This window comes from Argiope bruennichi, chromosome 8 (assembly GCF_947563725.1).
Source record: "Argiope bruennichi chromosome 8, qqArgBrue1.1, whole genome shotgun sequence".
NCBI classification, from domain to species: Eukaryota; Metazoa; Arthropoda; class Arachnida; order Araneae; family Araneidae; genus Argiope; species Argiope bruennichi.
The window spans coordinates 45,382,116-45,396,446 of record NC_079158.1 but is presented as its reverse complement, the minus strand read 5'-3'; the positions used below and the strand labels follow the sequence as shown (position 1 = coordinate 45,396,446).

The 14,331-nt window shown below is 33.2% G+C and overlaps 1 protein-coding gene across 5 annotated transcripts in view; it reads right to left on the bottom strand.

Annotated features, from left to right (window-relative positions):
* LOC129980573 (zinc finger protein rotund-like) overlaps nt 1-14,331 on the bottom strand; it is a 424,990-nt gene that overhangs the window by 357,764 nt on the left and 52,895 nt on the right. For 2 of the 5 annotated variants that reach the window (XM_056090937.1, XM_056090940.1), the window contains exon 1: nt 1,539-3,254. The exons of 1 other annotated variant lie outside the window; for it this stretch is intronic. The gene's annotated coding sequence lies outside the window, so the exon portion shown is untranslated. Of the gene's footprint in view, nt 1-1,538; nt 3,255-14,331 lie in introns of those variants that run through there. 2 more of the 5 variants (XM_056090938.1, XM_056090934.1) reach the window with 1 other exon arrangement.

Here is a 14,331-nt window from a genome sequence, read left to right as displayed (position 1 = left end):
TCTGTCATCCATTGTAAAATATTGCATTTTGTATTAGTTCACTTAAAACGGGTGCAAGTTATTTGCATTAACACAATTTTTCCCGTTAAAAATCATAAAATAAACAAAGTAGCAAAAATAAAATAAAAATTATTGCAAAAAAAATATGATAAAAATGTTCATTCTTAAAAAAAATGCGATTGAAATTCTTCATAACATTCCATATATCCAAGGAACAAATTAAATGAATGGAACGCAGAAAATGTAATAAAAATAATAATAGTTATGCAAATTCTTATTTTTAAAAAATTGGGAATAGAAAATTTTTTTAAGTTAAACATGCAAAACTACAATACTCTTTTTAAAAAAGGAACTGCTTAATGTTTTTACAACTGACAATAATTCCGTTATTACAAAATAAAAAGATTTTATCTAGCTGAAACAATGTGCTAGTCACAGCAAGAAGTTAAATAAAAAAAAATGTATAACAATTCATAAAATTATATATACTCAAATAAGTCAAAATTGCCTTAAAAAATGCTAACAGTTTTTCTTGACTTTCAAAGTAAAGAACAGCAGAAAAACGGTATAAATATCAATATTCTAAAAACTAGGAAATATCACATGTAGATTTTATAGATATGTGCATAATATCAATTAATAGAATCATTAAATAAAGACATACTCTATGATTACAGACTAACAGATAAACGGAAATCAATAATTTTTCTTAATTTACGAAAATGTCTCAATTTTAATTCATTTCATTACGCTAAATGATTTTGACATATTTTTCATTAAACAGCTTATTCAAATACAAACTTGAAAGAATTTTCAGATATGTTCATTTTCATTTTCTTTAAATAAAAACTCAATAGAAAGTCATTAAATTTATATAAATTACTTTTCCTTAATTTTGCTACAACATTAAAATTTTAGTTCATCAAATAATCTTATAACAATAAGTAATTAAGATCGTTTGCAGATGCAAAATTATTCGATTTGAAAAAAAAAAAAGACAAATAAATTAAAAACTCATAAATTTTCATTTCACTAAATGAATACCGGAAAAAAAATAATAACAGACATGTTTTTCCCAGATGCGCTTAGTAGAATTTACAAAAAGAAAAAAATATATATTCGACATTAAAGTGATATAATAACAATCTAGCACTAAAGAATGATTATCTTCATCTAATTTACGAAACAAAACAGAAAAAGTAAACGGACAAACAGTGCGTAAATGAAATAACATAATTCTTAATGAAGAGAGGATCTATCCAGAGCATTTGACAGCTAACTTTTAAAACGAAACATATTACCAGAAGACTTTTTTTTTTCAAAATAAACGAAATAGAGTTATGATTATGCTAATTCAATAAAACAGAATTAGTGTCAAAAGACAATTTACGCGAGTGTTCTAATAGGAGAGCAATAAAAATTAGCTGGAAAACAACATGAGGGCACACTAAAAGTGAGTCGTATCCATTTTCAACATTTTCTCCCAAACGATAAATTATTCCATTAAGCTGTGAAGAAAAGAGAGAAGCGTTCCTTACCTTTCTGTTTGAGAATTCATGCGAGCACCCTTAATTGCATTTTCACAATCCTTCACTCTCTTGCGAGGAGGCTTTTCCCTCGTAGCACGTGGTCTTCGGCGGCCTTCATTAGCGTCAATTGGCAGTCGTTAAAAAGAAGAAGAAAAAAATTCTTTTAATTACTCAGCTGTTCCGCCAGAGAGCGTGCATCACAGCAGCGCCGTGGCAGCACAAATTACCATCCCCGCACGTTTTCGCACACAGATTCGTTCGGTCGGAATCCACCAGTTTTTGTTTGGCTGCCTCCTCACCAGAACTTTTTAGGTGGTCGAGTCTGACGAAAAAAATGGCCGAGCGTGTGAAACCATTTTTTTTTTTTTTTCTTCCTCTAATCCTCCTCCTCCTCTCGAAAAACCACCCCCTCTCCTCAAACTTAATCAAAAGAGGGTTGTTTCTTCCTTTTCTTCACGCACTTTTTGACACCTCATTAAGAAGTTAATTAGTCAGTTTACGACACGGTCGGTGGGGGGGAAGTCGGTTCTTCTTTTTTTTATTTTTTATTATTAGTATTATTATTTTTCTTCTCCAGCGAACCCCTTTTTATGACGGGTTTTTTTTTTATTCTACGGGAAGCAAGAGGTAAAAACTCGCGCGCGCGGGCAAGCAAGCAGGCAGGCAACTATCGTCTGTTTTTTTTCGTCGGTTGAGCGTCAGGACGCGGTCTCGGCTGGTACTTCATCCATTTCTGCTGTATCCCTGCGAAGACGTCGGGAAAGAAAAGAACGTTTGGGTCGGGCAAAAAAGACCCTCCTTCCTCCTCCCTAGGCAAAGCTAGACGCAGGTTGCGCGCCTCCAATCAATAAAGTAGAGGTTAGGGAAGAGAGGAAGAGATGGAACGAATGGACGAATGGGGGGAAGAGAAAAAAATGGAAGCGGCGGGGGGGGGGGGAGGAAGGTTCGATGGAGAGGGGGGAGCGGCACAAAAAACGGGCGGGACGCAGACTCCGAGAGAGGGGTTGGCTAAAGCTGCGCCGCGTCTGGGAGGGGTGGTGGAGACGAGAAGATATTGACTGGCGGGCTGTTGCTGCGTGTTCTCTTCTACTGCAGAGGCAGTGCTAGACGGATCGATGAAAAAAGTCGTCGTTGTCGAAAAAGAGAGACGCCACTTTCAAACCTTTTTTCCAAAGGAGAAATTTTTTTTTTCCTTCGACTTGGTCTGGTTCTTCTTTTCGCTGCTGCTGTCCGGGGAAGTTATTTATTCATTTTCGACTTCGCGAATCCTTTTGGTCGGAGCGATAAGTCCGATAGGACGTAAACAAAAAAAAAATATATATGTATAAAAAAAGCAGAAGCTAAAAAAATAAATAAATAAAAACCTGTCGTGGGGTGGTGAGGCTTGCTTGCTGCGCTTGCACAAGCACACACACACTGGGTATATCTGGACGCGATTTCAACGGTCGTTCCTGGGGGCGGGAAGAAGGAGAAGCGATAGAGAGGGAGGGAGGACTTATTTTTTATCAGCCTCAAGGTCAATAACCCGAGCGCGTCGTCCCTTGAATGCGAAAAGGCGGTGGCAGACGGAACAGACGTGATAGAAAGACGGATCCCAGGATTACAGAGCTCCACTCCAGAACATTTCTCAAGTTACTTTTCGGGAGGAATGAATTAAGGTGTAACTCTTCATGCCAGGGAAGAGGTTGCAGAATTATCGTGTGCGGTTTGATGATGATGATGATGGCTGCAGACGCACGAGGCTGTTATCCCAGTTTTTTGGTTTGTTTCCCTCTCTGTTGGGTCACGTGGTGTCTGTCATCCCAGACGATGCTTCGCTGTCGGTAGCAGAATGAGAAATCGCGCTGCATATCGCGAGCTGCTTCATGAAGGGAGGAGGATGGATTTGCAATCGGTGGCTGGTGTTTGGTGATGATTAGTTTCGTTTGTGATTCATTCGTGTGAGAATTTACCTGAAAGGTTACTTTTCTTACTGATACTGCAATTAACTGATTGTTTGATTTGCTTTCTTATTATATGAAAGCTATTAATTCTTTAATAGAAAAAGAAACTTATGAGATAATTTAGTTTTTATTTACTTTTTTTTACAAAACTTAGTTATATTCAATTGTTATTCTTCAATGCAAATATTTAGAAAATGGATTCTCAGCTTATTTTCTTTTATTTTGTATTAATCTTAGCAATGAATTAAAAAAGATGGAAAACAATGCATCCATGAATCAAAACTCTTAAAACTGTCAGCAATCAATGCTCCGCTTCTTCGACTTTTTCTTTTTAGTATATTCTTTTATCTGCATAAAAATCAACGAAATTAATAAACTGCATAGAATTCTCTTTAATTTCTTTTAAGATTTTGGAAGTTTAACATGCACTTTTTCGCTATGTTCGTTGCAGCATCAAATGAAGTTTAAATCTATATAAATTCTTTCGCATTAAAGTAAATTTATTGCTTCAAAAAAAATTTGTGGACATTTAACACGACTCAATAGCAAAGCTTAAATGGTTTAATTTCGATGGAGAAAGTAATTTTTGTTAGTATATTCTGTTATCTGCATAATAATAAACGGAATTTTCATAGAAAATAAACTGCATAGAATTCTTTTTAATATCTTTTAAGATTTTGAAGTTTATAAGCGCCTTTTCGCTATGCCGTTGCAGTGTCATATTAGTTTAAATCTATATAAATTCTTTAGCATAAAGATGAATTCGTTGCTTCAAAAAAATCTAGGCAGACATTTGATACGACTAAATAGGTAAGCTTAAATGATTAAATTTCCATAAAGAAAGAAAGCAGTAAAGTTCATTCTGTTATAATTTCCATCTGAATAGCGAGTTTTTCTCAGAAATGGATCGGCTTGTCATTTTTCAAGAAAATAGTGAAGATTCTTTTGAACAGTTTATATTATCATCCTATTTTCCATAAAATGTATTTTAAATAGTTATTTCTTGTTGAAAGGTGGTAAAATTTGAATTTCGTTATCTTTTCAGTGAGAAGGGGTAAAAAAATTAAGTTGTGTTGCTTTCTAAATTATTTCAGGCGAGAATTTTCTAAATTTACTTATTTGTTTCAAAAGATGGCATCTTTCAACGAATTCCGTTGCCACTAGATTCTTCTATGTATACAAAATTAATTCAGTGAATTTGCATTTTTCTAAAATATTATTTTAATTTCTTTTTGATTAAAATTTTAAAAGACTGTTTTTTTTTCACTTATCATTTTTCTTTCTTTTTATTATGGATTAAGAACTATTTTAGAAAAATGCTTCTCCTTTTTTAAAAGAATAATACAAAATGGCGCCATTTCTTTAAATTCAGTCATTACATTGTCAGTCACTTGTCATGCAATTACAGCTTAATAGGATTACTTTAAAAAAAAAAATAACTTTCTTCTAAAATCAATTCAATTGGTTAATATTTTTACGAGGTAAACTAAAGTATTGAAAATAACAAGAAATATAAATTTATAGAAATGAAATACATAATTATATTTCAGTAAGCACACTTTATATATATATGTAACATTATTTTATGTGAAGCAGAATGCAGTTTGAAGAGAGTGAAGGTGCTTTTAATTTCGTGACATCATTTTATTTCATTTTGAAGAAGCAGGCATATGTACAAGCGATGAGCACACAGAACGACACAAAAAAGGGATGAGGAAAAAGCTCTTGGACATTTTATCGCTGGTCTTATATAACCTATGATTTTGATAGGGAAAACATTTCTTCATAGTACTAATGTATTATGAGATTTAGATAGAGATTTTCGTTACACGCGTGGACAAGGTAGGGGAAACACAGGCAGATTTTTAAAAAAGAATTTGCCTCATCAGCGGTATTTTGTCTCTTCACGCGGAGTGTGGGAAAGTTAGTTTTAGCTGATTCAGCAGTTTAACAAAGCTTCTCTTGAATTAATTAATTAGAGACAGTGGAATGGGATCACGAAATAGGAGAATATTTTAGAATGAAGTTACTATGGGCTAAATTAATATAAAATCTTGAAAATTGATTAAATTGAAATTAGAGTTAAAATATCATTAGACACACACACACACACACACACACACACACACACACACACACACACACATATATATATATATATATATATATAGAGAGAGAGAGAGAGAGAAATAATAAACAAGCAGAAGATAAAAGGTTAAAATAAGAGTGAAGTCGAAAAAGTATTTAAAAACATATAAAAAGGCTGGGAAATAAGAGAACATTTATTTATACCCCACATTCGTATGCCCATTGTAATAAAAGATAATTTCGTCTAAGTGATTTTTTTTAACTAAATACTGCTTAGCAACAACATTAATAAAAATCTTATAAAAGTCTCTGAAATTACCTACATAGAATAGCCAAGAACATAGAATGTGAATATTGGCTAAGTAACTTCTGCTTGTGTGTACACCTTCTGCTTCCATTTTTGAATTAAAATGCCTGCATACAATGGTCTGAATTAGATGAGGATCTCTAGAGCTGATATATTTTGGGAGAGGCGGGGGGGGGGGCTTTAAAATTATTTAACTTACATATATTTATTTCATCATATCTGAAGGCACGTTTTAAAATAATTCAATTTTGAAACATTTTATTCTTTGAAACTAAATTTATTGATATTTCAGTTTTATAACTGTAGATATCATAAATTTGAGTACTAAATATACGTTGTGTTTGTTTTTAGGTAAAATTACAAATTATTTTCGGTTTTTCTAATAAGAGTTTATATTCCCTGAATGTATTGTGGGTAGTGAGGGAAACGAAAAACCCTGGAAAGTCACTTCAAGCCTGCAAATTAAAATGTCTATCCTGATTTTCACTTGCTGTCACAATATATTGCATTTTGTGTTTTGTAGTATAACCGATTAATCTGTTTAACGAGAACACCACTGCCATATTGACAGGAACTGGTTGAATTCTAAAGGCCATCACCGGCCACAGTATAACCCTCCCGCAGGAAACACGATCCATCATTAGAAGAGAATAGCCAACCCAACAACATTTCTGTAACTCCCAGGACAGCGAGAACCAACCAACATGATATAATAAGCTTCTCATCGTCCCACGGCGGGATGGTTGTTAGTATAAGGAATAAAACTGATTATTGGTTTTTTTTATGTCTTCCTTCCTATAGATTAGATTTAAATTTTAATAATGATTTATAAAATTTTTATCGCAAAACAACATACCAAATTTCATTCGTCTTAATCGTAACTTTTACTCCTTAAAGGATTTGGTCCAAAATTTAATATATATCTGCATTTCAGATCATAAAGCTATGTACTAAACTTTATTCCTTCTTTGCATTTTGAAATAATTACATTTACATACAGATTTGCATCTCTTAAATATATTTCATCCTTTCGTCTGTTTCTTTCTTCAGGGATACTTAGACATATTCCGTTCGAACTTTGATTGAAAAATCTATAGATTTGATTTTGGGACCGCAATGACCAAACTTCATCTTACTAGTTTAATGCATTTTTCTGAGCTATCGCGTTCACAAATGGATGGACAGATACTCAGATATAATTTCAAGAATGAGTTTTCTGAATTCAGAAAAATTTAAAACGTTTAAATTTCTGGCAATCTCGAATTCGAATTTTTTTGACAGTCACAACACTTTCTATGGGAAAGTAAAAAATATGTGTGCGGTTAAGGATGTCTTATAATCAATCTGTTTCAATTTTTTGATTTAATTTAAATTCTATAAAAGATATTGATAAAACAAATATTTTTATAAGATTTATAAATGCAAATTGTATTTGAATTATTAAAAAGTTTGTTTGTATTTCATGGAATTTTTTTAAAGAATTTTATTAATAAAAATGTGATGTTCTAATTTTTAGCCATTGAGATCCTAACTGAAAGCATACTTCTCGTTCATCAACATTTAGAAAATATTTCCAATGCAAGACGAAAAATTAATTTGGAATTTTAGCTTCAAAATGAAATCATAATAAGCTGAAAAATATTTGGTCTCCCCAGAACTTTCTTGCATACTCTATAATAAACTTATCATGCCATATAATATCTTGCATGGCATTGGCGCACAGTAGTTACGAAATATTAGCCTTTGACTTGAACTTAGCATTTTTACTGAATCTATCGTGTGGTCTTTGGCGAGTTTTTTGGCGATTAATCTTTAGTATGCTGTTAATAGTATCCGAAAATTGAATTTGTGCTTTTGACACTTTTTTTTCAACCGATTGAAACAATGATCTGACACAAAAGTACACTTGTAATCACAAAATCTCATACCAAATTTCATACAGTTAGGTTATTGCGTTTTTGAATTATCGTGTTTACATATTTCTGAAGTTACAGACCGACAGACAGTCAACCCGTTGTTGGATTTGACTCAAAATTTAACAGATGTATACACTATAGATGTTAAATCTGTGTTTGGAATTTTATCAATCAAGCACTATTCATCTTATAGTTATGTTAATTTATATTCGAACAGCCAGACAGACAGACATCTACCTGAAATCATTTTTGAGTTATCTTTGTCACAGACGGACATTTTCCAAAAATGCGTTTTTCGAACTCATGGCGGTCTAAAACGTGAAAACTTCGCCAAAATCTCGAGTTCTTTTGTTGTTGCCATTTTTTTACATTACTTTGTTTACAATACTTTGTTTGCCGATGTCCTGGCCTAGGGGTAGCGCGTCTTCCCCGTGATCTAGACGTGCCCGGTTCGAGTCCTGATTCGGGCATGGTTGTTCTCTTCCTTGCGTTCTTTCTGTGAGGAGCGTGAGGTGCCTGTAAAAAGAGGTTGTGCAAGCGAGTGTGTGTGCTATCTTCGTTTGAGCTAGAAGTCAGACTTCTGCCCTCGGGTGCTCAGGAGTCTTTACCCTCAGAAACTACTGCGCAAAATTTGGCTTAAATAGTCACACGACAAAAAAAAAAAACATGCTTTGTTTATATGTTTTGAGAAAATTTAATTATATATATTGTAAAAATTAAGTTATGTCAACAAAAAATTAGATGTAGTTGATGATTTTAAATAAATTATTTTCTGTGCATCTCTCATTGATATACAAAGTAAAAAAAGAAATAAGAATTTCAACCTCTGTTACAATATTTAATCTGTAACAACATCTAAAAATGCTGTAGTTAACTGCCATTGTTCTAGAACCAGGAAACCAATAATCATGAGAATATTAGAAAAAAGAACAAAAGGCGGGAGAATGTTTTGTATATATTTTTTATGAGAGCTTAATGTGATTATTTAAACAGTTCTGATATAATATAGCTATCGGTTAATTTTATTATGTTTGTTTGTTTTTCACAAAATGATTATTCGCAAATGAATATATTCCTTTTTTTTTTCCCCCCATTCAACCTAATTTCATTCAATATTAATGAACTCTTCATTTCAAAATTTTATTTCCAAATATGTCTGTTTCATGTATTTATGACAATGTTAGCATGCATTTCAGCGTGAGGTGTACATAAAGTGCATATCACGAATTTTTTCCTCCTAAACTCAGGGACTACTTTTATAGCCGAAATCAGGCAGTAAGTTTTAAAAGCCTCATCTATATTCGGAAATGAGACATCCCTTGAATACAGAAGACCAAGAAGCAATCTCTGATATCTCCCCACCTAAAGACCGGATACTACACCGCACCAACGCGACTGTGGAAACAAAACTGCCGATTAATTTTATTATGTAAATATCCAAGCTCTACAAACATTTCTCTTACTATTATCTTAGCTCCATTTACATTGCAATTAATGCGTTTATATCTATAAATTATTCATTTATAAATTTAAACGAATTAATGATAAAGTTGAATTGTACAGCCACTTTCATCAAACAATAACAATATCCGGAGGTTAAGAACCATTGAGCTCGAGCACACCATGAACACCACCGCACGAGCAAATTTATCTATGTAACGAGTGTAAAGAATAAGGAAAAATAATTTTTAAAAAGTCAATGTCTACACCTAATTTTCTAAATAAAAAGGATTTATTATGAAATATTAAATTTTTAATTCAATAATAAATCCTTTTTAAAATCTCTTTACTAATAGACTTTATCTCAAATGGTCAAAAACGTTGCAGAAAAAAAACTAAGAAAATACTCAAAATCATTTGAAGAGAGGTAAAAATGATTGCCAAAACAAAATGACGATATTATTGATGTATTATGAATTAAATCCAGGATTTTATCAAGCGTTTGGCTTGGAAAGTAGAGAAAATCATTGATTATATGAAACAATAAATGACATTCATATTCACCAGCGTTGTATCAAACAGTGAAACTGCAACAAGAGTATACTATACAGATAAAATTTATCACCCTCATCTAATTTATTGTCATATTGTCAACTAATTTCAGCTCATTAACGAAGCAGACATATAAAATGAAATTAACCAACGTCCGACAAATTGTCTGAAAAGAGTTTCAACAGTACAGTTAATTTGTTCCCATTTGTATCGGCTTCGTATTATGAAAATGCTTGAAATTCAAAGTTGGACCTTTGTCAAATGCTTTCCGCTCCTATAAAAGTTTTCGCGTAATGACTCCATAGAGAATTTATAACTTATTTATTTAAAACTTATTAACAAAGAAAAATTAAAAGCTGGAAAGCTGATTTATTATTAGTAGTATTTTTTAAATTTAAAACACAGTAGAGATATTTAATCTTATTTTATGTTACAGAATAGAAGCTCGGCAGTATATCAAGCAATTAAGAAAGATAATTTACAGCAGGTGTTCCCGAATTTATAAATATTAACGAGTCGTGTTTTAGAAAACGAATCCATAGCGATCCACTTCATCCTCGAGGCATTGAATTTTCCAAAGAGCACAAGTTCTTTCAGAAAAAGGTTTTATGTTTTAAAAATGAAACAAGATAAATGTCTTTAATTGTGTGTGAGTGCGTGTGTATGTGTAAACATGTTTTTACAGTTGCGTGGCCGAATGGAAGAAACTCTTGAAATTTTAAAACTTTGATTTATTTCACTATGGGAGGCATGATTTACGCACAAAGAATAAATGATAATAAATACGTCAGTCTACATCGCGACACAAGAACAGAAGAGACCAACATTTTTTTCCTGTGGTGATTTTACTCTGAGATTTTGATAGGAATTTCTATTACATGAGTAGATTTAGGAATGGGAATCTTAGGTATCTTTAAAAGAATGTTGTAAGCATTATTATCCCTTCATTTGACGAGTGAGAAAATCAGCAGTTTAATAGAGCGTTTGAATAATATCAAAATTGAGGCGATACTTGATTTTAATTTGAATCTGTTCGATCTGTATCCTTATTCGTGACTTTTGTAAATTAAAACAAAGTTATATTATCAGAAGGTACAATTCCGGGGGGGGGTCGAGTTACCTTCTCTCTACTGACGGGATATACTTCCTACGGGAGGAGCTGTACCATTACCGGCTATGTCCATTAGGTTTCAAACTTAATTTCAGACTCTGCGTGGTCGCGATTTATCTACCCGGATGCTTAGACATGACGAGAATACTTTTAATACGGCTATCTTGAAAGTACATAAGAAAATTACCCTCTGTAACATTCCCCGTTTCCCAGTACTGATAAGACATTTACAGCCAGCTGTGGCGACGCTGTTAACTACTTAACTCCTCGAGATAGCCAGATGGTGGATCTTTTCCCCTGGGTGGTCTCGCATCTGTTCATTAGCGAATACAGTGAAAGACCAGATGTGGAATTCCACGTCCAAGAGGTATTGATAGTACCTTCAAAGAGAAAGGGATGTCCAAACATCTGGATGCTAGATGTTTCTCTTTGTGAAAGGACCTTCCCACGACCCACTGGTGCAGCTGAGAGAGCATATGGCTGAAATCCGATTGGCCGAAAGAGAGCTCAAATGATCAATGTAAATTAAGAGGCGGAGATTGTCGCCGAAATAAAATGCGGATATTTTTATTTATTTATTTATTTATTTTGAGGGAAAGAAAAGAAACGAATTGCAGGCGGACTGTTGGACTACGCCCACGAGTTCGGAGTCCGAGAACCAACTGAGTTTCAAGAAAGCCTTCGACTTTGACTGTTGTTTCTCCTACTACAGGTGTAAATAACTATTTATTTAACCAAGATTAGAACAAGTTGTTCTGTGTATATATATATAGGGCTGTAAAATAAAGATTTGTCTGGAAATTCTGCTTCGTTATTAGATCAGTCTAGATCAAGACATTACACCTCCCTTTCTTCTAGTTTCCTTGGTTGATATAGCAATGTTTTGAGATCAAGTTGCCTTCTCTTTTGTGAAGGGTGTATTTCTTACGGGAGTGACTATGCCGTGACCGGTGGTGTCCATTAGAGTTCAAACTCAGTTCCAGCCTCTGTGGCCATGATTCATTTACTCGGATGTTTAAACAGGGTTGGAATACTTTTGATACGAGTTTCCTGAAAATACATAAGAATTAGTTCCTCCCCCCCCCTTTTCCCCCAGAGTTTTGTGATTACTAGGCAGACGCCTAATTTGCATATTTGATTATTTGGCTCTTATTTTTATATCTACAATAAGTGTTTCTTCGATTCAAGTTTTAAAAAAACAATTCAAAATTATTTACAGAACACGTTCAACTTAATGCAAATGATATGACTAACAGAATTTCTAAAAATATATTTAGTAAGACAAAAAAAAATGAAGAAAATTGGTTGAATTTAGTTCAAGCAGAAGAATAATTCGTTACTTTCACCTTCATGTCGCCGAAAAGAGAAAAAAAAGAAGAAAAGAAAGCAAAATTAAAAAGAAATCAGGTTTCTTTTTCCGAGAAATCATTCATTAATATAGAAATGGAAATGCTATTCTGTCAACATTGTATCTACATCGGTCTCCTCGAAGGACGCCCAACGCATAATAATCCCAAGAGATTATTAATCGATAATCACAGCCGTCAATTTATCTTTTCTTAAAATAATTTATTCAGAAATATATGCTAATTCATCAACCCGATCTTCTTGTTTCATGAGAATTCTCAAATAACTGTTACCAGTACGAAAAGGTGGTGAATTTTTAGAATAAAAAATTTTGTAGAAACAGTTCACAAATGTTATTCTAAAGTATCAATGCTTGTTTTGTTTTACTTGAATTTTAAAATATTATAAAAAATTTTTTTTCAAGAATTGTCGTTTATTCTGTAATAAACAAGTTATTATTGTTATTATATTCCTGATGATGAAATAAACATAAAAATTCCTCTCGGCAAGCTGGAAAGCAAAGGTAGAGTCCTTTTACATATATGTTACTATATGGCAACATACATTGTTGATGTTAGGAACAATCAATATTAGGGCTCGAAAATCACTTTTCAGTCCCTAACATTTAAGATATTGCATTTAACGAAAAACTTTAAACACAAAAGTTGTTTGTCTTAATGAGGTGCTAATTTGGCTCATTGGATTTATTTTTCTATCTTCAATATTAAGAAAATTATAGCGAAATGAAAATTTTAACCCACCACCACCATTCTCACCCCCTTTGAGGTAGATGGGCCATTTATGAACTCGTCCCCGATTTTTACATTTCTATCAACATATTCCAAGCCAGTTAAAATACAAACAAAATTACTCTAGTAATACAGTGCCCAAGATAGCCTTAGCAAGTTGGGCAAAGCGTTATATGCAGGTATAATTTTGAACGAAAGGGGGTTTTGAGTTCTAGGGACTGATCGGTGAAGAACTGAAGAAATTTTAAAGATGTTTTGTAATGAGAACCATTGCAAAAGGTAGTCTTTCTGTGGAAATCTGCGTAAAAACAAATTTCGTATAAATTGAGTATTAAAAAATTTCATATTTATATTGATGAAAAGTATGATGAGAAATAGAATGAAAAATTCAAAAATAAGAAATTCAGTAATCTGGTTTGGTTTGGTTTAGTTATATTAACGTCCCGTTTGAAGCAACACTAGAGCTATTTTGGGACGGATCTTGTCATTTTAAACCGCGCTCAGTTGACGAGGACGACACCTGAGCTGGCACCCCCCTCTCCACACCACACCAGCGGGAGGACGTTTGGTCAGGACGGATTTAACGTGCAACATACCCCCTTACACGACGGTTCTTCAATGGAATCGGGTCTCGAACCTGAAACCCTCCGGTTCCGAAGCCGAGACCTTACCACCAGGACACCGCGGCCCCATTCAGTTATCTGGATCAGTTTTTTCAGAAATAAAAAAAAAAAATCCAAGGCAAAATCTTCCCGAGGAAAGACAGTTAATTTTTAACTTTTACTAATTATGTTCAAATTATTTAGATTTACATATTAGTACAGCCGCCTTTGGACACCAATTGATTCGCCGGGAATATTAGTTATGTTCAATTTCAATTAAATCTCGCATGTATAACTTTCGTTTTGTTCCCGATTCCCTCAAAACCGTTATTTTTTAATTATCAAATTTTAATAGACATTAGCCTTGTTATTTTAATAGCCTTCCATTTGTTTTGTTTATATTGTAAACGAACCTTTTAAATCGACTATTAACCTTATTAATACACTAATGAAAGAATTTCAGAGCCTCAAAACACGGGATATATTTTTGTAACCAAAAACATAATGAAATTATCCCTTCAGTATGAATGGCTGATAGTGAATTATTATTTTTCTCCAAATTTCAGCTACGGGCCCGAAAACGCCCTACTCAGGACTTTATCGAAAGAGGAAATTGGAGCTGGTCCGGGCTTATAGGATTACATTGTTTATATCGTCTTTTGCTATATTGTAACTTCACTTTCTTGTTTTTTATGTAGCTTTAGTTACAAATCGCAACTAGCTGGTTTTCAGGGAATATTGGTTATA